This window comes from Schistocerca serialis, chromosome 6 (genome assembly GCF_023864345.2).
Source record: "Schistocerca serialis cubense isolate TAMUIC-IGC-003099 chromosome 6, iqSchSeri2.2, whole genome shotgun sequence".
Lineage (NCBI taxonomy): Eukaryota > Metazoa > Arthropoda > Insecta > Orthoptera > Acrididae > Schistocerca > Schistocerca serialis.
Genome location: NC_064643.1, coordinates 282,650,971 through 282,676,888, shown reverse-complemented (window position 1 = coordinate 282,676,888; position 25,918 = coordinate 282,650,971).

The window sequence follows — 25,918 nt, the reverse complement described above, 5'->3', positions numbered from 1 at the left end:
ATACCAGAGAGAACCTCTTCTGATACAAAGCGACACACATCATTGGTACCGACGTGAGCCACTACCTGTAGTTGGCTCCACCCTGTGCCCTTCATGGCATCTGGAAGTATCCTTCTCACGTCTGGAATGTCTCCACCCAGTATGCACACGGAGTGCACATTGGCTTTCTTCCCCTCCCTGGCACCCATGTCCCTAAGGGGCTCCATAACGCGCTTATCGTTGGAGCTCCCAAATACCAATAACTCGGCCTCTGTGACTGCCCAAGTCTTGCAGGCTGAGAAGTTCCCTCTGAAACAGGACAAGCGACTGCATCTGGCTGAAGGATGATGTCAGCCACAGTCAGCACGTGGAACCTGTTTGTCAGCCTAACTGGGGAGGCCCTGCTGGGAACTCTTTCACAGCCTACCACACACCGAGGCGATCGCTCATTCGACCACAGGTCAATGGTTAACTACAGTGCAAGCAGTAATCGGGATGGTCACCGGTGCGGGCTGATCGACGGACTCAGGCGTGCTGGATGTCCATTAGATTCGCATGGCTTGCCCATAAAAGCGGTGCCTATCCACTGCAGCTTCAGTCTAATCGAAGCCATCACAGCCTGGAGCTGAGAGCCAAGTGTCACCAACTGGGCTCGCATCAGCACACAGCCATCAAAGTCCCTATCTATACCAAAGACCGTGGAAAACTACACTTAACAGACATATACTACGGAACTGTAACTGTAAACACAAAGGAAAACGCGAGAATGAACAAATTCTCATAGCTTTTAAGGTATGAACTTTAGAGCCCATGTTTACTAGACATTTTTTCTTGTTTTGGCGTACGGAAAATGTGTACGGAATGAAAATCAGGTCTTAAGTTCAGTTTTCGAATCCAATCTTCGATACTATGAAATACATCTCTCTTATTTTAAGCTCTTTGCTTCTAATCTTCCCTAGTGTGAAACACATCTCTTTAACTGAACAAGTGCTCATATCTCTTAAGGTATGCGTTTTAAAGCCCGTGTTTACTGGATGTCTTTTTCTTGTTTTGGCCCATACCACCTCCTCCCAAAATATGAGAAGCAAAGAGCTTGCAATAAGAGAGATGTATTTCATGGTTCGAAGATGAACAAGTGCTTAAGGTATGCATTTTAGAGCCCATGTTTACTAGCCTTTTTTTCTCGTTTTGGTATAAGAATCCTGTTCCTAAAGCTTGTCGCTGTTATTTTGGGACGCAGTGTGTAATGATCTTAAGAAATCACGACTCTGCAAGTAATGCAGAGAAGATCAGAAGGTAGAATGTGTGTATTGATCTGTGGACGTAATTTCTGTGATGTATTTAAAATACCAGGATTATAAGAGTTTTACAAACGTGAGCTGTGTTAGTCTAATTTTGTAAGTGTACGTTAGTGATAGATCTTGTTAGTAGCTTATGGGTCCCATGTGCTCTAAGAAAATAAAAAGCCTTTGGTCTCCCAGTTAACTTTTGATACTCATTTAGTAGCGTAGCCATAGCGTCAGATCAAGAACAACGTATTCAAAACGTGATTGCTACTTATGTACGGGGTCAGGGACATATTTAGAATGGACAATTACAGAATCTCAGTGTTGTGCTTTGATGCAACAGAGTACAGATAGGCCCTTCAAGTGTTCTATATCTGAAGAAGAAACTCAGAGGAGGGAATGGATACACAGAGCGAATGTCGCGCTGGACACTGTCGTCACATGCGGTTGCTCCAAGGTTTCGATCGGTATCGCGATTTTTAATTTTATCGCATAGTCTAAAGAAGTTTTTGGACACTCTTCGTCGCCGAACTGATCTCATTATATATGCTAGAGGCGGTCTTAAAAGATGCATTTACACTTGTACGCCTTGCACCTGGTCACCGTGCGACTGTACTTCCCCCACACGCAAATAAAAGCATTAAGGTGCTTGTCTCATCCTCAACATGTGCTTGCGAGCGATTCAGATCAAATTAGTGTTCACACTGGGCGCCTCATCTTCGGCGTTGGGCAAGGTACAGCTTCAAGGCGACTAGTCGCAAGGCACACAGATGTAAAGGCACCTTTAACGGTACATACACTGAGACGACAAAGTCATGGGATAGCGATATACAGATGGCAGTAGTATAGCGTATACAAGCTATGAAAGGACAGTGCGTTGGCAGAGCGGTAATTTGTATCAGGTGATTCATGTGAGAAGGTTTCCGACGTTATTATGACCGCATGACGGTAATTAACGCAGAATGGTAGTTGTAGCTAGACGCACAGGACATTCCATTACTAAAATCGTTAGGAAATTCAGTATTGCGCGACTCACAGTGTCAAGCGTGTGCCGAAAATACTAGTTTCATTCATTACTTCTCACCACTGACAACGCAGTGTACGACTTCGGCCGAGAGCAGAGGCGTTTACGTAGAGCTGTCAGTGCTAACAGACAAGCAACGCTTCGTGAAATAACCTCAGAAATAAATGTGGGACGTACGACGAATGAAGCCGTTAGGACATTGCAGCGAAATCTGAGGTTAATGGGCTGCGGCAGTAGACAACCGATGCGAGTGCCGTTGCTAAATTTACATCACCCGCAGCGCCTCTCCTGGGCTCGTGACCATATCAGTTGGATCTTAGAAGATGGAAAACTGTGACCTGGTTATACGAGTACCGATTTCAGTTGATAATAGCTGATGGTAAGGTTAGAGTGTGACGGAGGCACCGCAAAGCCATGCACCAAAGTTGTCAACAAGGCACTGTGCAAACTGGTGGTGGCTCCATAATGGTGTGGGCTGTTTTTACATGGAATGGACTCGGTGCTCTGGATGTTCGGGCACTTCGGACAATTTATATCGACTCATGAACGTTATATTCCCAAACAACGATGGAATTTTTGTGGATGACTATGCGCCATGCCACTGGGCCGCAATTGTTCGCTATTGGTTTGAAGAACATTCACGACAATTCGAGCGACTGATTTGGCTACCGAGATCGCCCGACATGAATCCCATAGAAAATATGTGGGACACTATCGACAGGTCAGTTCGTGCACAAAATCCTGCACTAGCAACACTTTTGTAATAATGGGTGGCTATTGAGGAAGCTTTGCTCAATAATTTTGCACGAGACTTCCAATGACTTGTTGAGTCCATGCCACGTCAAGGTGCTGCGCTGTGCCGGGCAAAAGGAGGTCCGATAAGATATTGCGAGGTATTCCATGACTTTTTTTTACATCTACATTTATACTCCGCAAGCCACCCAACGGTGTGTGGCGGAGGGCACTTTACGTGCCACTGTCATTACCTCCCTTTTGTGTTCCAGTCGCGTATGGTTCGCGGGAAGAACGACTGCCGGAAAGCCACCGTGCGCGCTCGAATCTCACTAATTTTACATTCGTGATCTGCTCGGGAGGTATAAGTAGGGGGAAGCAATATATTCGATACCTCATCCAGAAACGCACCCCTTCGAAACCTGGACAGCTAGCTACACCGCGATGCAGAGCGCATCTCTTGCAGAGTCTGCCACTTGAGTTTGCTAAATATCTCCGTAACGCTATCACGCTTACCAAATGGCCCTGTGACGAAACGCGCTGCTCTTCTTTGGATCTTCTCTATCTCCTCCGTCAACTCGATCTGGTACGGATCCCACACTGATGAGCGATACTCAAGTATAGGTCGAAGGAGTGTTTTGTAAGCCACCTCCTTTGTTGATGGACTACATTTTGTAAGGACTCTCCCAATGAATCTCAACCTGGTACCCGCCTTACCAACAATTAATTTTATATGATTATTCCACTTCAAATCGTTCCGCACGCATACTTTCAGTGTATACGACGCTGACTAATCTTTTGTTCGATGCTCTTGCTAGAAAGTCGTCCGTTAGTTAAACAAGCAAGAACTTTGGTACAGAGTCTGGAGACTGTAAGCCACGAGATCGGGTATTGACCTTTGCGGCGGCGTCCAGCGCGAACGTTGGCGGCACAGCTGCTGCCGACACCTGTCGCTCGCGGCAAGTTGTGTCGCAGAGTGGGGTTCTGCTGCAGTCTAGCGGCAATATCCACTTCTCCCGCCCCCCACCGCTTTCCCTGTTCTCCCGTTTCCCACAGGCTGTGGGCGCGACCGCGGTAGCCCCGAGACCCGCAAGGCCGCGGGCAGATTGCTGGCGCCCGCACTGCGTTGCGTTCGACAGGCGGCAGCGGCGGCGGCAGCGGATTTGACTGCGTGAGACTCACGTGAATCAGCGTTAACCCGCCCGCCCCCTCTTCCAACCGCCTTCCCCTTCCCCTTTCCTTTCCCACGCGCTCTCCATATCTGGCCCGCGGGACCGGCGGCGGGCAAGTTGATGAGGTTCCCCCAGCGAATCGACTCGATATCGACTCGCTTAGAATCGGCCGCCCGAATCTGGCAGCAGACGCGATGTTCGGCACCTGACTTCTTCTACTGGCTCCAACCACTTTATGCGCCTCGCACGTCTGGGATAACTGACTAGAGTATAAAAAACGAATGTAAAAAATATTGAAAACGAAACAACATGGAAGAACATCACAAGGCGTTCGATGCAGTTCCGCACTGTCGCCTGATAAACAAAGTAAGAACCTACGGAATATCAGACCAGCTACGTGGCTGGATCGAAGAGTTTTTAGCAAACAGAACACAGCTTATTGTTCTCAATGGGGAAGTCTAAAGACGTTAAAGTAATCTCTGGGGTACCACAGGGGAGTGTTATGGACTATTGCTTTACACAATATATATAAATGACCTAATAGATAGGTCGGAAGTTCCATGCGGCTTTTCGCGGATGATACTGTAGTATACAGAGAAGTTGCAGCATAAGAAAATTGCAGCGAAATGCAGGAAGATCTGCAACGGATAGGCAATTGGTGCAGGGAGTGACAACTGACCCTTAACATAGACAAACGTAATGTATTGCGAATACATAGAAAGAAGGGTCCTTTATTGTATGATTATATGATAGCGGAACAAACACTGGTAGCAGTTACTTCTGTAAAATATCTGGTAGTATGCGTACGGAACGATCTGAAGTGGAATGATCATATAAAATTAATTGTTGGTAAGGCGGGTGCCAGGTTGAGATTCATTGGGAGAGCTCTTAGAAAATGTTGTCCATCAACAAAGGCGGTGGCTTACAAAACACTCGTTCGACTTATACTTGAGTATTGCTCATCAGTGTGGGATCCGTACCAGGTCGGGTTGACAGAGAAGATTCAAAGAAGAGCGGCGCGTTTCGTCACAGGGTTATTTGGTAAGCGTGATAGCGTTACGGAGATGTTTAGCAAATTCAAGTGGCAGACTCTGCAAGAGAGGCGCTCTGCGTCGCGGTGTAGCTTGCTGTCCAGGTTTCGAGAGGATGCGTTTCTGGAGAAGGTATCTTATACCTTCCGAGGATATCACGAATGTAAAATTAGAGAGATTCGAGCGCGCACGGAGGCTTTCCGGCAGTCGTTCTTCCCGTGAACCATACGCGACTGGAACAGGAAAGGGAGGTAATGATAGTGGTACGTAAAGGGCCCTCCGCCACACACTGCTTAGTCGCTTGCGGAGTGTAAGTGTAGATGTAGAATTATCGAGTCATCGCGTAAAACCTGTTCCGGTTCCGATCCTTTTGGTTAGTTCTTACCTGGCATACTGTACGTTGGGCTTTTATTCTTAGCGGAATTAGAATGTAAAAATTTATTAGGTGACATCTGGTGCTGATAGTTAAAGACGTAGCCATCGAGAATCTGAACGATGGATAGAGCTCACACTGCCCATGAGAGGAGATAGGTTTTTCCTCCGCATGAGCTTAACAGCTCACGAACAGTGTTCCAATACTTACTAGAGAATCCAAATCATAACATGAATGTCTTATTTCCGGTAAGCTGAGCGTCACGGGAGTTACGATCACGTTAAGGATCGGACTGACTCATCGAAATCTTGCTTCATTAGACACAGATCATCAGACATAGTTGCCGAGGAAACGCAGTAATGTATATGAAAGTTATGTAAGAGGTCTCTTCTTTTAGCTATCATTTTCCCTCGTCGTCGTGTACACCATTCAGTAGTATTTTGAGTTGAAGATTAAAGTTATGAAATCGGACATCCGTACTTTTGATTCTTTATGTTGGTCTCAACACTTTGTTTGCCGCGCGGAGTGGCCGCGTGGTTTGAGGAGCGATGTCAAGGATTGCGCGGCCCCTTCCGCCGGATGTTCAAGTCCTCCCTCGGGCATGGGTGTGGGTTGTCCTTAGCATAAGTTAGTTTAGGTTAGTTAAATTACTGTGTAAGTGTAGGGACTGATGACCTCAGCAGTTTGGTCCCTTAGGAATTCACACACATTTGAACATTCAACACTTTATTTTATTGTTAGTACAAATGTTCTCATAATTGTTTGTTCAGCAGCAGAAAAGTTACTGAGATCTCTAAGTTAATTGCAACTATCGAGCAAATCCACAAGTACAATTTGGAGCCCGAAAATATGTATCTTCTCTTAGTTAGTTGGTGAGATGTTTGACGTAAAAAGCAGTATAAGCTGTGTGCCGGCCGAGGTGGCCGAGCGGTTCTAGGCGCTACAGTTTGTAACCGCGCGATCACTACGGTCGCATGTTCGAATCCTGCCTCGGGCATGGATGTGTGTGATGTCCTTAGTTAGGTTTAAGTAGTTCTAAGTTCTAGGGGACTGATGACCTTAGAAGTTAAGTCCCATAGTGCTCAGCGCCATCTTTTTATAAGCTGTGTGCCGGTGTTAAGTGTCGATCTACTATCATCAGTAGTTAGACGAAAAATAAATAGGATGTAAACCGTGTGGCAGTGTTCAGTGCTGATCTACTGTAACGAGTGGTTAGGTGGTTCAAACGGCTCTGAGAACTATGGGACTTAACATCTCACGTCATCAGTCCCCTAGACTTAGAATTACTTAAACCTAACGATATCACACATATCCATGCCCGAGGCAGCATTCGAACCTGCGACTGTAGCAGCAGCGCGGTTCTGGACTGAAGCGCCTAGAACCTCTCGGCCACAGCGGTCGGCCAATGAGTGGTTAGACGAAGCTCTGATCTGTGAAGTTGAGCACTAATTTATAAATGTTCATGACGTAGTAATTGTGAACTCGATCTGGCCACAAGTAAATTTTTCACAATACACACACATCAATCTACGCAATGGAAAAGAACAATGTACACTGTGGTGACAAAAGTCGTGGGCTAACTTCCTAATATCGTTTCGGACCTACTTTTGTCCGATACTGTGCAGCAGATCGACGTAGTATGAACTCAACAAGTCGTTGTAAGTCCCCTGCAGAAATGTTGACCGTATTACCTCCACAGCCGTTCACAATTGCGAAAGTGTTGCTGGTGCAGGATTTCGTGCACGAACTGATCTATCGATTACGTGCCATAAATGTTCAGTGGGTTTTCGTCGGGCGCTCAGGATGACCAAATCATTCGCTCTAACTTTCCAGAATGTTCTTCAAACCAATTGCAAACAATTGCGGCTCGGGGACGTGGCTAGTTGTCATCCCTAAAAATTCTCTCGTTGTCTGGGAACATGAAGTCCATGAATGGCTGAAAATGGTCTCCAGCTAGCCAAACATAACCAATTCCAGTCAATGATCGGTTCAGTTGGATCAGAGGACCCAATCCATTCCATGTAAACGCAGCCCACGTCATTATGGAGTCACCTCCAGCTTGCACGGTGCATTGTTGTCAACCTGGGTCCACGGCTTCGGGGGCTCTGCGTCACACTCGAAACCTGTCGTCAGCTCTTGCCGACTGAAATCGGGATTCATCTGACGAGGTCAGGGTCCAACCGATATCATCTCGAGCCCAAGAGGCGCCCTACCTGCGAGATCGTGCTGTTACCAAAGGCACTGGAATTGTTCGTCTGCTGCCAGAGCCCATTAACGCCAAATTTCGTGGCGTTGTCCTTACGAATACATTCGTCGTACGTCCCACATTGATTTCTGTGTTTGTATCACGCAGTGATGCTTGTCTGTTAGCACTGACAACTTAAATCAAAAGTCGCTGCTCTCGGTCGTTAAGTGAACGCCGTCAGCCACTGCGTTGTTTGGAGTGAGAAGTAATGCCTGAAATTTGGTGTTACCGGAACACTCTTACCCCTGTGGATCTCAGAATATTGAATTCCTTAACAATGAAGAAATGTCTCATGTGGCGAGGAGGAGGAGATTGGTCTTTACCGTCGCGTCGACCTCGACGTCACGAGAGAAGGAGCACAGTCTTGGATTAGAGAAGGATGGGGAAGGAAAGCGACCCCATGCGCCTAGCCCCACAAGTCCGGGTTCAAAGTTTGTTCCGTCGTGCCGCCGTCATCACGTGGGCAACATCTTCACATGAATCACCTGAGCACAACTGACAGCGCGACCAATGTACCGCCCTTTCATACCTTGTGTACACGATACTACCGCTATCTGTGTATGTGCATATCGTTATCCCACGACTTTGTCACTTCAGTGTACTTAGCCTACGTACACTACTGGCCATTAAAACTGCTACACCACGAAGATGACGTGCTACAGACGCGAAATTTAACCGGCAGGAAGAAGATGCTGTGATATGCAAATGATTAGCTTTTCAGTGCATTCACACAAGGTTGGCGCCGGTGGCGGCACCTACAACGTGCTGACATGAGGAGAGTTTCCAACCGATTTCTCATACGTAAGCAGCAGTTGACCGGCGTTGCCTGGTGAAACGTTGTTGTGATGCCTCGTGTAAGGAGGAGAAATGCTTACCATCACATTACCGATTTTTATAAAGGTCGGAGATGACAGAGATGACAGGCATCTTATCCGCATGGCTGTAACGGATCGTGCAGCCACGTCTCGTTCCCTGAGTCAACAGATGCGGACGTTTGCAAGACAACCATCTGCACGAACAGTTCGACGATCTTTGCAGCAGCATGGACTATCAGCTCGGAGACCATGGCTGGGGTTACCCTTGACGCAGCACCACAGACACAAGCGCCCGCGATGGTGTACTCCACGACGAACCTGGGTGCACGAATGGCAAAACGTCATTTTTTGGGAAGAATCTAGGTTCTGTTTACAGCATCATAATGGTCGCATCCTTGTTTGGCGACATCATGGTGAACGCACATTGTAAGCGTGTATTCGTCATCGCCATACTGGCGTATCACCCGGCGTGGTGGTATGGGGTGCCACTGGTTACACGTCTCGGTCACCTCTTGTTCGCATTGACGGCGCTTTGAACAGTGGACGTTACATTTCAGATGTGTTACGACCCGTAGCTCTACCCTTCATTCGATCCCTGCAAAACCCTACATTTCAGCAGGATAATGCACAACCGCATGTTGCAGGTCCTGTACGGGCCTTTCTGGATACAAAAAATGTTCGAGGCCAGCACATTCTCCAGATCTCTCCCCAACTGAAATCGTCTGGCCAATGGTGGCCGAGCGACTGGCTCGTCACAATACGCCAGTCATTACTCTTGATGAATTGTGGTATCGTGTTGAAGCTGCATAGGCAGCAGTACCTCTACACGTCATCCAAGCTCTGTTTGACTCAATGGCCAGGCGTATCAAGGCCTTTGTTACGGCCAGAGGTGGTTGTTCTGGGTACTGATTTCTCAGGGTCTATGCACCCAAATTGCGTGAAAATGTAATCACATGTCAGTTTCTGTATAATATACTCATCCAATGAAGACCCGTTTATCATCTGCATCTGTTCTTGATGTAGCAGTTTTAATGGCCAGTAGTGTAACTGAACATAAAAAGATAAGAAATCATTCATAAAATCCTACCTAAATTAATGCAATGAGGATGGTTCCTCCTTGCTGTAGTTACGAAACTCGGATTCAAAAAGATTTATCGCTGTAATGCTTCAAAAACCAACAGATCATGACGTATTTAAAGACTAGTCTGGATTCACTATTGGAAAAAAATATGAAGGCATCATTACTACGTGCTACACAAGATGCCATGTTATATGAACGAACCTATAGTCCACACAGTGCAAAGTCTGTCACAGCAATCTGCGCTCTGCACACCGCCACCAAACTTATCCTCACTACCTATAAATTACTAATGCACAGTACCTAACATTCAGAGTGGAATGGTGTGTATTATTAAAGTTTTTCTTATTCATACACTGATTAACCATCGAAAAGACGAAGGGAGGATCCTGGCAGCAGGTGTGTTATGTGCAAGAACTGATAAATGGCTTAGGGAGAGCAAAAATATATAGTAGTAATACGGAATTTAAATACTATATTGATCTCAAATTGTTCTAACAAGTCATATAAACCACTGAGGTTTCTCAACACATTTGAGATGAATCGAAGTTCGGTAAATCCTAGGATTAAGTATGCTCTGTACATTTTGTCGAATACAGTAATAAATTACAATGCAGGAGAGAATGATGAGATTGAGTAAATAATACATCGGAGTTAATAATGACGACTCTCTCCCGTGATCAGCTTCCACCTTACGGACAACGAGCGCCCTGTGAGCCTTCTTCGCGCTACGTAACTGAGTACAAAAACACATTTTAATTCAAATGGTTCAAATGGCTCTGAGCGCAATGGGACTTAACATCAGAGGTCATCAGTCACCTAGAACTTAGAACTACTTAAACCTAACTAACCAAAGGACATCACACACATCCATCTGTGGCAGTAGCAGTCGCGCGATTCCGGACTGAAGCGCCTAGCCGGCCGCGGTGGTCTAGCGGTTCAGGCGCTCAGTCCGGAACTGCGGGACTGCTACGGTCGCAGGTTCGAATCCTGCCTCGGGCATGGATGTGTGTGATGTCCTTAGGTTAGTTAGGTTTAAGTAGTTCTAAGTTCTAGGGGACTGATGACCACAAATGTTAAGTCCCATAGTGCTCAGAGCCATTTGAACCATTTTTTTTTGAAGCGCCTAGAACCGCTCGGCCACCGCTGCCGGCACGTTTTAATTCACCACAAGTTCTGCATGGGGAATGATTGCAAAATAATTGTGCAGAAGCTTCTATCACACGGCTGAAGTGATCTACGTAGGAACAATCACGGCAAAAAGAACTGAAGTGACTTCAAGTAAAATATCCAATCTGCAGTCGTCGCTTCCAAATTGCTACGCTTCGAATCCAAGAACACAATGCTTTCAAATGCATCAGGCAGTTTTCCCAGATGATAGTACACGTTCCTGATTGACTGAGACGAGTGGACTGAAAATTGTTGGGCACTAAACAGCTTGGTCATCAGCTGCCTTTCAAGAGACCAAAGTTCTGGTGAATGAGGAATACGCTTGGGAGAGCGAAAAGCAAAAGTCACATAATGATAGCTACAGCAACAGACAATATCGCTTACAAGTTCTAGTCATACCACTGTTATATGTTAAAAGAATTAATAAAACATTGGAAGTCAACATAATAACTGGTTGATCGCGGAACTAAAGGGACGAGCCAGCCACTAAGAAAACACAATAAACCTGCGTCCGATTAAACTGGACAGGAGTTATAACGTCACCAGTTGTCGTGCCATTATTTCGTCGTCGCCTAAAGTGGCTGTTGCTGCCTTACGGTGTATAAAGCAATAGACAATATTGGTATTAATACAGAGAATTATGTAGGCGCACAAGTCGTCCTGCATGGTCCATCAGTGTTCTGTGGTGGAGTTCTGAACTTTACCCTAAGCCTCAGTGATACGTTGCAGCATGGTAACGACTGGGTAACCGTAGCCCTCGTCCGTGGACCTGAAGTTGATAATGTTCCAGGGCTAGAAAGTTTTAACAGTCGTGACGTCATCGCGTATCGGACATTTCACATTGCAGAGGCCTACAATAGAGATATGGGTAAATCATATTACCTGTCGACCATGTCTTTCGTTCTCAGGACCAGGAGTCATCGTAAAATAAATGAATGAGAATCTGTGTCAGTGTGGGTTAAAGGTGTTGACAACTGTAAAAAAATTAAACTCGTTGGAGAGACAGTGTATAAACTGTGTATAAACTGTCGATGACACGCTTCGCTCAGGCCGCCCAAGGGCTGCTACTGCAGTGGATGATAGCTACCTACAGACTATGGCTCGAAGGAACCATGACAGCGACGCCACCATGTTGAATAACGCTTTTCATTCAGCCACAGGACGTTGTGTTAAGACTCAAACTGTGCGCAATAGGCTGCGTGGTGCGCAACTTCACTCCCGACGTCTATAGCGAGGTCCATCTTTGCAACCACGACACCATGCAGCGCTGTACAGATGGGCCCAACAACATGCCGAATGGGCCGCTCGGCATTGGCATCACGTTTTCACCGATGAGTGTCGCATATGCCTTCAGTCAGACAATCGTCCGGGACGTGTTTGGAGGCAACCCGGTCAGGCTGAACGCCTTCTATACACTGTCCAGCGAGTGCAGCAAGGTGAAGGTTACCTGCTGTTTTGTGGTGGCATTGTGTGAGACCGACGTACGCCGCTGGTGGTTACGGAAGGCGCCGCAACGGCTGTAATTTACGTGAATGCCATCCTCCGACCGATAGTGCAACCATATCGGCAGCATATTGACGAGGTATTCATCTTCATGGACGACAATTCACACCCCCATCGTGCACATCTTGTGAATGACTTCCTTCAGGATATCGACATCGCTCGACTAGAGTGGTCAGCATGTTCTCCAGACATGAACCCTATCGAACATGCCTGGAAAAGATTGAAAATGGCTGTTTATGGAAGACGTGACCCACCAACTACTCTGAGGGATCTACGCCGAATCGCTATTGAGGAGTGAGACAATCTGGACCAACAGTGCCTTGATGAATTTGTGGATAGTATGCCACGACGAACACAGGCATGCATCACTGCAAGAGGACTTGCTACTGGTTATTAGAGGTACTGGTGTGTACAGCAATCTGGGCCACCACCTCAGAAGGTCTCGCTGTATGGAGGTACAACATGCAATGTGTGGTTTTCATGAGCAATAAAAAGGGCGGAAATCATGTTTATGTTGATCTCTGTTCCAATTTTCTGTACAAGTTCCGGAACTCTCGCAACCAAGGTGAGGCAAAACTCTTTTTATGTGTGTATTTGCCGATGATCAGGTACTGATAGAGAGAGAGGATGTCAAATTTGTTAATGGAAGCGTTTGAATGATGCGGGCTTAGAATAAATTTGAGCAAAACAGCATATCTAGTGGCTTAGAATCGTCGTCGTCGGCTGATACTCGTATCCGAGTTTTCATTTCTCTCCTGAGATTTCCTTTGTCACGGTTCAGGCGTGGAAGTGTCGTTGATGGCTTAGCAATCCAATCCTAGCGTGGAACAGGCGGCCACAGACATTACAGCTGATGGAAGGTGGAGGACGTGGCTGAGCCTGGAGGAGTTTACGTCTCTGGCGTTTGTCATTCTCCATTCTTCGACGTTCCAGCTCAAAGTTTTGAAGAGCATTTGAGGTAACTGAGCGCCAGCGACTTCGGTCTTCTGCTATTGTGGACCAGTTACTCGGATCGATGTTCAAGTTTTTCAGATTTTTCTTGTACTGATCCTTATAACGTTTGAGAGGGGCACCTCGTGGCCTTTTACCTGTGCTCACTTCGCTGTACAGCATTTGGCGTGGAAGTCTGTCATTTTTCATCCGCTGGACATGTCCGACCCATCTGAGTTGATGCCCAATGATAAGAGCTTCCATGTTATGCATTTTTGCTTTCTCTAGAACAGCCGTGTTGGATATGAAGTCATCCCATTTCAATTTCATGATATATCTTAGCTTCTGTTGGTTGAAGCGTTCTAGTTTCTTCAGATCGCAGCGATATAACGTCCAGGTTTCGCAACCATATAGCAGGGTGGAAATGACTACAGCTTTGTACACCATCAGTTTGGTGTACAGTGTTAGGTCTTTATTCAGGAAGACACGCTTTGTAAGACGACCAGATGCTACATATGCAGCACGTAATCTATTCTCCACATCTTTTCCAGATGAGCAGTTGGATGACAGTATGCTTCCCAGGTAGAGGAAATGGTCCACTTGTTCCAAGTGTGTATCATAGGTGGATATGCTGAAGTCAGGAACGGAGGAGCCAGGAGTTGGCTGCGCCATCGCCTTTGTCTTTGGAATATTGATGGAGAGACCAAATCGTTCGTACGCCCTGCTGAAGGAATCAACTGACAGCTGCAACTCTGCAGGTGAATGAGCTGGAGAGGCATTGTCATCAGCAAAAAATGGTTCAAATGGCTCTGAGCACTATGGGACTCAACTGCTGAGGTCATTAGTCCCCTAGAACTTAGAACTAGTTAAACCTAACTAACCTAAGGACATCACAAACATCCATGCCCGAGGCAGGATTCGAACCTGCGACCGTAGCGGTCTTGCGGTTCCAGACTGCAGCGCCTTTAACCGCACGGCCACTTCGGGCGGCTTGTCATCAGCATACTGCAGCTCTGTCACACGAGTGGTACTGGTGAACCTTTTTGATGGAGTCTGGACTGGTTGAATAATCCTCCATCAAACCTGTACTTTAGTTCTATTCCTGCATTGTTTACGGTTGTCTCGTAAAGCATAGCTGCCAGATACAATGCAAATAATGTTGGTGCCAGAACGCATCCTTGTTTAAGCCCACTTGTTATTGGGAATTCACCAGTCATTTCATTCTGGCAGAGGACCTGTCCAGTCATATCAACGTGGAGAGCTTCAATCAGGTCAACAAAATGTTCAGGGCAGCCGAAGCGTTTTAAGACCATCCACATGGCTTCTCTGGGAACTGTATCAAAGGCCTTTTCTAGATCGTAGAAACAAGTAGTAAAGGCTTTTGCTGTTCTCTGCACTTCTCCTGTAGTTGTCGTGCACAGAAGATCATGTCAATTGTCCCTCTTGAAGGTCGAAACCCGTATTGAGACTCAGGTAGTATAGTCTCTGAAAGTGTCTGGAGGCGATTTAAAAGGACTCTTGCAAAAATTTTTCCAGTGACAGAGAGTAGAGATATTCCCCGGTAGTTACCACAGACGCTTCTGTCGCCCTTTTTGAAGATGGTGACAATTGTGGAGTTCTTCAAGTCAGCTGGTACCTTGCGGGTTTCCCACATTAATATAATAAGTGAGAAGAGTCTAGTTTTTAGAGGCAAGCCGCCACCCTCAATAAGCTCCATCGGGATGCTGTCAGGTCCAGGAGCCTTCCCAGGTTTCACACTCTTGAGTGCCTTGTAAAATTCTTGAAAAGTTGGAGGATCAGCCAGCCAGGGTTTTGGAGGGTGCTGTGGGACATTTTTGAGAAAATCTCCAGCGGCAGTAGAAGGGCTGTTTAACAGTGAGCTGAAGTGCTCTTTCCAACGATTTAAGATGTCCTGACTTTCAGTAAGAATGGTGGAGTTGTCAGCAGCTTTCAGTGCTCCTGATGAGGAGCGGATAGGTCCATACAGCTCTTTAATACCAGCGTAAAAGCCACGCAGGTTCCTTGCATCAGAAAGATTTTGGAGTTCTGTGGCTTTCTGTTGCCACCATTTGTTCTTGATTACTCGTATTTCACTTTGACATTTCTGCTTGAGCTCTTGAAAGTGTGCTTTCTTTTCTGCGCAGGATGGATCTTGAGCAAGGGATAGGTAAGCATCCCGCTTTGCATTGATGATGGCTTGGATTTCTCCGTGGTTGTCATCAAACCAGTCACTTCTTTTCGGTGCACTACAACCAACAACATTCTCAGCAGTTTCTTTGATGATGTTCTTTAATGTAGGCTTAGAATAAATAATAGCAAAACAGGATATCTAGTAGTGGAATGAAATGGGAGGGAGGTAATACTGCCACAAGAAACTATTAAAACTGTAAATCAGATTAAATTCTTAAGATCGATTACCCATTTTTCGAAATGCTGTGAAACAGTTGTGTACACACAGGATCCAGCAGGCAAGAGGACCAGTTAAAATGCTAAATGGCGTTCTGTGGAGCCGGGAAATAGCAAAACAAACAAAGAAGAGGATTCTGTAAACAGCAGTGGAGAGAGTACTAATATAGGATGCAGAAGGATAGGCCTTGGAGGAGCAGCAGTGAAGGAGAGTACAGGTAGTAGAAATGGATAGTATAAGGAGTGGCAGCCAGGATACCAAGAACAGAGCGGAGAAGAAATGAAATTAGGGAGCTAATGGATATGGAAAAACCAGTCGTTCAACGAACTGAGAATAGAGCTCTTTAATGGTTTGGCCATGTACGGCTAATGGAGCAAGGACGATGGCCATAAGGAATCATGAAATGGTCGCCGCCAGGAAGGAGGAAGCGTGGACAGCCGAGATTAACATGGAGAACGGGACTAATTGGAATGACGAGGACGAGAGATCTGAAAGAGGAACCTGTCATGATCGTGTAGGCTAGAGAATGGTAATACAGGCAACTGTTGAAAAGTGGAGAATTCCTTATAAGTAAATGGAAGTAATACCCTTTTTAAAAGTAGAGACCGAGTAGTGAGATTGCTTAGCTCCGTCACGTCCAAGTTAAGAATGGGCTTGTCAATTACCCAGGGAGGGGATTTGCTCCGTCCCCGTTCAAGAATTAGTGTGTCTGCTTCACCAATTTACTCGAAATTATGTTCTCACGAACAGAAAAAGGCTTAGTAGTTCGGTGACCGTTTTATGTGCCCCATCATCGGCATCAGGATGACTGGAGAAGGAATTCAGTTTGTATACATGTCGCACCATGAGGGGTTCTCGCTGAATGGTAAAAGGTGGCTCATTTGTCTCTGCACAGAGAGTTAAGAATGGGACTGGAAAAATTTCGGAAATTTATCGTAAGACGTTATGGGACCAAACTGCGGGCGTCATCGGTCCCTAAGCTTACGTACTACTCAATCTAACTTAAATTAACTTGCTCTAAGGACAACACACACACCCATGCCCTAGGGAGGACTCGAACCTCCGCCGGGGGGAGCCGCGCGGACCGTGACAAGGCGCCCTAGCCCGTTCGGCTACCCCGCGCGGCCAATGGGACTGGTTCGGTAGGCACCTGTGGCCACCATAATGCCTGCAGTTGGACAGTGTCCAAGATTTTTAAATAAGAAGGGCTAAATTCATTACACTATGCTGCAATAATCAAGCAGTGTGTGGAGGGAGATTATATAGTAGGTGAGTAAACTGGATCGATCTGCTCCCAATTTTTACTGCTAAGACATTTTAAGATATTTAGTACCTGATCAAAGATGAGACCCAAGAACCCCACAAGGTCTTAAAATGCAAGACGGTTCTCCTCATCCAGGGTTCCAGGTAGGGAAAGCATTGATGTGAACGAGTAAAATACACGCATAAAGTTCTTTCCTTGGAGAATTTAAAACCAGTGGTACCATCCCAATGCTCCAGCCTCTTAAGGGTCAATTGCAGTTGACGTGCTGTAGTCATGTTACTGGAGGATGAGTAGAACGCTGCAAACTCACACATAAGGAACAACTGTCTGGTTTCCTTTTCCTGAACGATATACTATTAATCCGTTTAATAATAGGATGATCCTCTCATCAAAGATGAAAAAACGCTACAGCAGCGCTACAACGAGAGACCTCAAAGAATTGGCACCATTAATCGGTAATGATTGCTGAATGTTCGTGCAGAGTGCAGAAAAGACTATTTCTCAATTTAAAGGAAATCTACACCTGTGGATAAAAGCAGAGTACAGTTTAAGAATCAATTATCAAGTAAAATGCTGTGCAAACGAACATATCAAAGTGACCAAGCTACACACTTCACTGTGTTCTAAATTGTTCAAAAAGATTTGCATTAACTTTCTTGAGACATAGCTTGGAGAGGTTGTGCTTCTTTGATCGGGAAACTAACTGTGTAACAGACGATAAAATAAGGATGCATTGTCAGTCCAGTTTGGTAGAGCGATGTGTTTCCAGTCGTGGGTAGACCAATGCAGCTCGTGTGCGCTCTTCCGCCGGCCGCCGTGGCCGAGCAGTTCTAGGCACTTCAGTCTGGAACCACGCGACCTCTAGGGTCGCAGGTTCGAATCTTGCCTCAGGCATGGATGCGTGTGACGTCCTTAGGTTAGTTAGGTTTTAGTAGTTCTAACTTCTAGGGGACTGATGACCTCAGATGTTAAGTCCCATAGTGCTCAGAGCCATTTGACCATTTTACGCTCTTCCGTCTGTCTCGAAGTGTCATTTCAAGCTTAGGCCGTGTGCGTATTGGTAGGGATGGCCAAGAATTCTGCACACATGCAGTGCTCTCGCTCACGTATAGAGTTCTGATACCGGCAGCAAACTTTCCCTATTATTACGACACGCTGTCTCACAAGGGAAGGTCGCGATAGTTGTCGCAGCGAATAGAACAAAACAATTTTATTTGTTACTGACTAGAAAGAGAAACTCTTTGTTAAGGTTTATGTGCTATGCTGTAATCGCCTTGACAGGAGGGACAGGAGTAGGTGCGGTGCTAATAGGTCTTCCCTCTCTACCAAAGTTCTTTTGCGTACAGCTCTGAAAGCAGCGTAGTGGCTACAATACGTCAGATGAATTTGTGTTTGGTCTTAGAGCAGATTACATCATTTTTGTGGTGTGGAAGTGTGTTTACACAGTTCGTAAGTGTTCCACCCTGGGTCCAGGGCAGTAGTTGTGAAACTGGTGGTGGAGTACTTTGCAGAAGATTTACCTACAGGAGAAGAGCATATGATTTATGAACAAATGGAGCAACAGTTGGCAGAAGAGGATGCTGTAATATCAGACGTTACTATAGTTTTAATAGATGAAGAAGCATCAGATGAAGAAAATGATAGTGCCATGGCAGTGAGGGTTGAGGCAATGTCACCAGCAGCGGATTTCCTGGGAAACATCAGTTATTGTTATCAGCCACCACCTCCAAAAAACGATCAAATTTCCGAAAGGATATCTGGCTCATGTGTACAAGATAAGGACAAAATAACCAAGGCAAAAAAAAAAAAAATGGAAATGTTGATCCTCCCCATCTGTGTCGTCCGGGAATAGTAATTGATACGACACGCACCTGAAAACTACAACAATGTTAGCACAAAGAAGGAAAATAAAGAGCAAGACTGTGTTAAAAAAAACTTTGAAATTAGGCTAAAACAACGTGATTCGTCATATCCAAGAATTCTACAGGATATGACAAATAGTTGAAAGGTGTGTGTACAATTTTACAGGTAATTTTCTTGTTTTTAGATGTCTTAGGACGCGCATGTAATATTTGTATCGTTTAGTTACACCCAAAATGCCTCGTCAGAGACGCTGCCCTGCCCGGAGACAAATTTGGTCACCTTCGCTCTTTGAGGGCGCACAGGTGTTGAGTGCTAATTGCGAGGAAAGGAAATAGGAATTTGTAGCTGCGTGTTGTGCCTGTGCTCTTGTACAGGAAGGATGCAGAAAATGGTGTTCTTGGGAATTATTTTATTGATCTGATGGAAGATAGTATTATTATAAAAGGCATATTATCATTATGTATTGGAGAATATGGACTTTAATATAGGGAATAAACATATTTTAAATTATTGCATTTCTCCTGTGTTGATCTTACACAATAGTACTTTATAATGAAATATTTTCTTACTGTTTGCTAAGACTTCAGAGGTGAAGTTTTGTAAATGGAATACTGTCAAGAAAGTTCTTAGAGGTGATAGTTTTAAATACAATTTTTTGAGAAGAATTTTTGTCTAGAGAGTAACTCAGATTATCCTACGTCATTATCCAGCTACCATTACCTAATGAACTCTCTCTTTTATGAGAACAAAGTCTGCACTTGAGTCTCTGTAGCTAGCAGCAGTTCAGAAAATGAGACACTCCTTTTCTTCCTTTTCGACGAGAGCATTTGCACAGCATTTTCCATTGCAACACAGGTAAGCTAAATACAGAGGAAACGACTTCCCAATTTCATAGGGTCAGCTAACAGTGTCAAGTGTAATTATTCTCACAAAAGTTCAGAGTAATTTCTTTTTTTGTAACAGACAGTGTTGGCTTAGGCAGGGCATGTTTCATTTATATTCTCGCAGTCAGATTTGCTTCTCATTCTTCCAGATGGATTTAGCTAACTGTAAACACGAGATCAGCTTATGCACACATTTCTTTGGTATGCAACAGCTTACATTCATAAACGGATTATACATTAAGATAGCGACAATCCAGAAGCAAAGCAAACAGGAGTATATTCACATAATCTTCTTCATGTTTTTTATTTATTAAAATAAGTTTCATAGCGAATTACGTGAGCATTTTATAGCAAAGAGACAGGAAAACGCAAAAATACATGACCGCACATAGAGATTTTGGACACTGAAATTAATGAAGAGAATTGAACATCAGTTTATTGCGGTTCAAAGCTTACAATTCGTGGGTAAAGATATTTAAATGTAAGAATAAGACTGTTTGTTCCAAGATAGCCCACAAAGTCAGCGAACGGTTTGTTGAAGACGATGTCCGTATTTAACAAAAAGGTTATCAGTTCGTGAGAGAAATTACGTCTCTCATCGAGGAAAAACGTCCGTCACCAGATGAAGTAATTAACGCTGACCGATCAAGAGTTAATAAAGAGTAGCGATCTGAAAGGACTCGCACAGTGAAAGGAACCAGGCACGTCGTTGGTGCGGTTGGATCCATAGCGACAACCACACACAATGCTTGGGACTGTGGTGGATGGTACGCTGCTACCCCATTTGTATGTCCTAGTATCAGAGCCCGCCAGCCACTTTCTTGCAAAAATGAATATAAATTTACCGAATATCATGGTGTTCGTTAGTAATTCTTCTAATATGACTAAGAGGGATTTAAAAGTCTTCCTATAATAAGTAATGTGGCTAGATATACAAGAAAAATCTAAAGCCCTTTTTTTGTTTGACTCCTGGACAACAAACAGAGATGACTAATTATACGACTCTATAGTTTCTGAAGGCTCTTAGGCTCGTAATAATGATAAACCTTATAGATTAGCTTTATAATATGAAGAGATTGCCAGACATACATGTAACAAGTTTTGTCAAAGGCCTAAAGATCTTTGGTCAACTCCTCAATATTTTGTACAATGTAATACTTATAGCTCTGATCTTCTCTGCAGTGCTGCTCTGTGTACACTTAGTATTGGAATGTTTGCTTCTAAGAGCCCTGTGTCGTATACTGATATTCATGACATGCTCTACAACTTATTTAATTAATAACAAATATAATGTGCGGGCTTAAACCATTTTAATCCTGTAAGTATTCGTGTATATTTTGCACTTCTTTGAAGAAAAACTGTTAACATTTCCTGTGTACTACACATAATTATTGTAAATTATGGTTAAACTGATGAAGAGGCTGATTCCAACAAAGTGCACAGCAATTGTGCAGCGTGGCATTTTCTTCTGCCGTGTGAAATATGTGAAATTTATCACAGATACAATTTTGTTACCTTCTTACAATGACATTAACGTATCACATAGAGACCACTTCATTCGCCTTCAATCGTTTGTCCATTTCTAGTTCTCGACGGCACGATACTCCATCTTACTCAAATTTGCAGGCCGGCCTCTGTAGCCGAGCGGTTCTACGCGCTTCAGTCTGGAACCGCACTACCGCTATGGTCGCAGATTCGAATCCTGATGTGTGTGATGTCCTTACCTTAGTTAGGTTTAAGTAGTTCTAAGTTCTAGGGGACTGATGACCTCAGATGTTAAGTCCCATAGTGCTCAGAGCCATTTGAACCATTTTTTCAAATTTGCATTTTTTCAATGCGGCTACGCCAGTAGCTTTCATGGTCTATTTAAAACACCCTAGGAGTACTGATTCTAAGAAAGATTAACGGAAGAGTGTTTCCGTAAGAACTGTGACCAAGCTGCTTTCATCAAATGTGCACACTGCCAAAACTGTTTATGCATTCATCATGATGTTATTGCTGACTTGCATTTTTTTGGCCATCGATGGGATAGTCAAGTAAGTAAACTCCGCTGTAGAGTTTTCATGTCATTTTATTGACTATTTGTTTCAAATAATCCATTTGTGTAATAATGTTTGACGGCTGGTATCTTCTGTTCTAATAGTCCATAGTAGCTAAAATTTTTATGTTGGATGTATATATTGTTGCTCTATTAATTGCGCTTTGTACGGATGTAATTTGTGTGACAGCATATTGTGACCTTCCCTTGTGAGAGGGAAGAAGGGAAAGAGCGGAAAACTGTCAACGGGCTGCGTTTAGATGGGAATGCAATGGCTCAGAGAAAACTGAACGTCTTGCGTGTGGCTTTGTTACATATTTCGTAACAGCATGGACCAAAAATAAAAAAAAAATCAGAATTATTTAATCATTCTTGGTACGATAAAGATAAACTAAAATTTATATCTGGTACAAACGGTCAGCATACGGACATTCGCAGAAAATTTCGCAGTTTTTTGCCACTTGGATTGCCATGTAATTGACTTAATTAGTTCCATAATCGAGGAAAGCCTTTCAGGCACATAGAATATGTGATCAAAAGTATTCGTACACCCCCAAAAAACATACGTTTTTCATATTCGGTGCATTATGCTGCTACCTACTGCCAGGTACTCCATAACAGCTACCTCAGTAGTCATTAGACATCGTAAGAGATCAGAATGGGGCGCTCTGAGAAACTCACGGACCTCGAACGTGCTCAGGTGATAGGGTGTCACTTGTGTCATACGTCTGTACGCGAGATTTTCACACTCCTGAACATCCCTAGATCCACTGTTTCCGATTTGATAGTGAAGTGAAAACGTGAGGGGACAGGTACAGCACAAATGCGTACAGGCCGGCTTTGTCTGTTGACTGACAGAGACCGCCGACAGCTGGAGAGGTTCGTAATGTGTAATAGGCAGACATCTATCCAGACCATCACACTGGAATTCCAAACTGCATCAGAATCCACTCCATGTACTATGACACTTAGGCGGGAGGTGAGAAAACTTGGATTTCGTGGGCGAACGGCTGCTCATAAGCCACACATTACGCCAGTAAAAGCCAAACGACGTCTCGCTTGGTATAAGGAGCTTAAAAATTGGGCGATTGAACAGTGGAATCACGTTGTGTGGAGTGACGAATCACGGTACACAATGTGGCGAACCGATGACAGGGTGGGCGTGGCGAATGCCCGGTAAACGTCGTCTGCCAGCGTGTGTAGTGCCAACAGTAAAATTCGGAGGCGGTGGTGTTCTGGTGTGGTCGTGTTTTTCATGGAGGGTGCTTGCGCCCCTTGTTGTTTTGCGTGGCACTATCACAGCACAGACCTACATTGATATTTTAAGCACCTTCTTTCTTCCCACTGTTGAAGAGCGATTCGGGGATGGCGATTGCATCTTTCGCCGGCCGCGGTGGTCGTGCGGTTCTAGGCGCTGCAGTCCGGAACCGCGGGACCGCTACGGTCGCAGGTTCGAATCCTGCCTCGGGCATGGATGTGTGTGATGTCCTTAGGTTAGTTAGGTTTAATTAGTTCTAAGTTCTAGGGGACTGATGACCTCAGATGTTAAGTCCCATAGTGCTCAGAACCATTTTTTTGATTGCATCTTTCAACACGATCGAACACCTGTTCGTAATGGTGGAATGGTTACACGACAATAACATCCCTGTATTGGAGTGGCCTGCACAGGCTCCTGACCTGAATTCTACAGAACACCTTTGGGATATTTTGGAACGCCGACTTCGTGCCAGGCCTTACTGATAGGCATCGACACCTCTCCTCAGTGCAGCACTCCGTGAAGAGTAGGGTGCAATTCCCCAAGAAACGTTCCAGCACCTGATTGAACGTATGCCTGCGAGAGTGGAAGTGTCATCAAGGCTAAGGGTGGGCCAACATTATACTGAATTCCAGCATTACCAATGAAGGGCGCCACGAAGTTTTGAGTGATTTTCATCCAGGTGCCTTGATAGTTTTGCTCACATATTGTATGTTTATAGAAAAATTGTATCACGTTTATAATTTTATTATCGTGAGGTTGAAACGCTTCCCGAGCAAAACAGCATGCAATTCAGGGACAGCTGTACCGTTGTGAGACTTTCGCTCACTGTCCGCGCGAGTCTCAACTGCCACCGCTAATAGCGTGCTGTGCTTGGCCACTGCAACGCACGTTGTCGCCCGTCTCCAAGGAGCTGTGGACGGACTCTGCCCAGGAAGGAGTTTCTTCGTGCGGCTGAAGCCACCAGCCAGGAGCCACCAGCTGGTGCCATCTACCACGTTTGCGGAGAAATGTCCTTTCGCGTCTGATAACTGACGTGAGGCGTCGTGTGTATGTATGTCGGGCTGACTGCTATCCTGGTGTTGTTCTAATGAAAGTGCGTTGGCGGGCTTAGTACGACGCTGAGTCGAGGCCGAGGGTGCTTGTGTGGTCCGTTGGCGTTTGCGTATACCATGAGTCGTAGGCATCGGGCAAAGTCAGCCACGCTGTTTAGAGCCTGCCTCTACATTCGGAACTGACTAGATAGCATCCATGCGAAGGTCCATGCGAAGGCGGTCAATGTTTGCCTGAGAGCGTTTTCTGGAACACGTGAAATCACGTTGAGAAACTGAGTCGTCTTTGATGGTGTTATTTCCACAATTGGATGAGTTTTATTATCGCATGGAAACCGCCTGGAAGCTCAGCCGGTAGCTGCGTTTATCGGTTATCGTTAACTTTCTGCTGTTGATTGACGTCGTTGAATTACTGGCGTTGGTATTAGAGCTTGATTGTTATCATTGTCTCCTTCCAAGTGTTGGTGTTGTAGTCAATTCTTCCGGCGTGTATGATCCATCCATCCATCTGTGACGAGATCTACCTAGTTCTCTCTTTCCAGTCGGGCGATAATACATTGTCTATCTGGGCAGTCTATCTTCTGTCATTCAATGAACATGATCGTTGTATTTCATTCTATCCATTTATTTCTTGTAATTAACTGAAAAGGTTTTTAAATCTTGTTGTTTCGTTCCTTATTTGAACCATTTCATTACACCCTCTTACATATCTCACGAACTTCATCTCTGCTGCCCATATGCGTGATTTTTCTTTCTCTTTTGTATTACTGTCCATGGTTCGGAACCATGTACAGGAGTAGACATTGTCTGTCGGTAAACTGAAGAGCGAGCGAGCGAATCCCCACTCTGCCAACCCACGTCACAGGGCGTTTCTACAAGCTGTTTCACAACATAGTACCGGCCCTGCCGTGGCACGCGCCTTAAATCTGTGGCAACGCCGTGTGGAGGTACGTCTCGGCTGCGTTTATTTTTAGACAAATGCATTAAGACCGCAAGGAATAGAAAAAACGATTGATTCTTCTGAAACACAACATTACAGAGTAAATAATATTAACATAAGAACGGAAGTCAGGATTCTATTACAAACGTAGGACCGAATGCCTGTTCACGTGAATGTATGTTCCTCTATTGCTATTAGCAAAACGAATCCCATATAATGCAATCAATCTGTAGAATTTAAGGCTTGTTATTACTTTGTGTGTCTACTGAAAGGTAGAAGTTTTCCTTAAAGGGCTGTATTGAAACTTAACAATTCTTGTAACACGAAGAGTGGTTGAGAGGTAAGCAGAAATTTATAATTTTGTGTGTTGTAGTAGTCCGATTTGCACTACCGAGACAAAGATTTAGAGTTGCATCAGCATCAAAGGTTTTACGTGATTTTGAAACTGTCTATGACGATGGGTTTTCTCCCAAAATTATTAGTTCTCCTTCGTGGCGATTCCAGTAAACCATGCGGCTTATTTTCACGTTCCTCCCTTATGCGTCCTATTGCGCGAGGCTGACGTTAGCATAAATTGCAGCCCTTTGATTGGGACTGATAATATTAGCCAACAGTTCTTTTTGCGTTGCCTCTTTAATACACGCTGTAATAACATTAGAGACGATAGAACGCTCGTTACTCCGCAAATACCTCCTCTTCTTCGTATTCTGCACATTTTCTTGCAATGCTAGACGATTATCTATCACTTCCGGATATCGAAGTATATCAGTAAGTATATGAAGTTCACTGACTGACACAATCAGAAACGAGGTATATCACAGCCCGCCCATCTACACCGCTTGACAGATAATGGGCAACAGATTTTGGGTACCGTGTA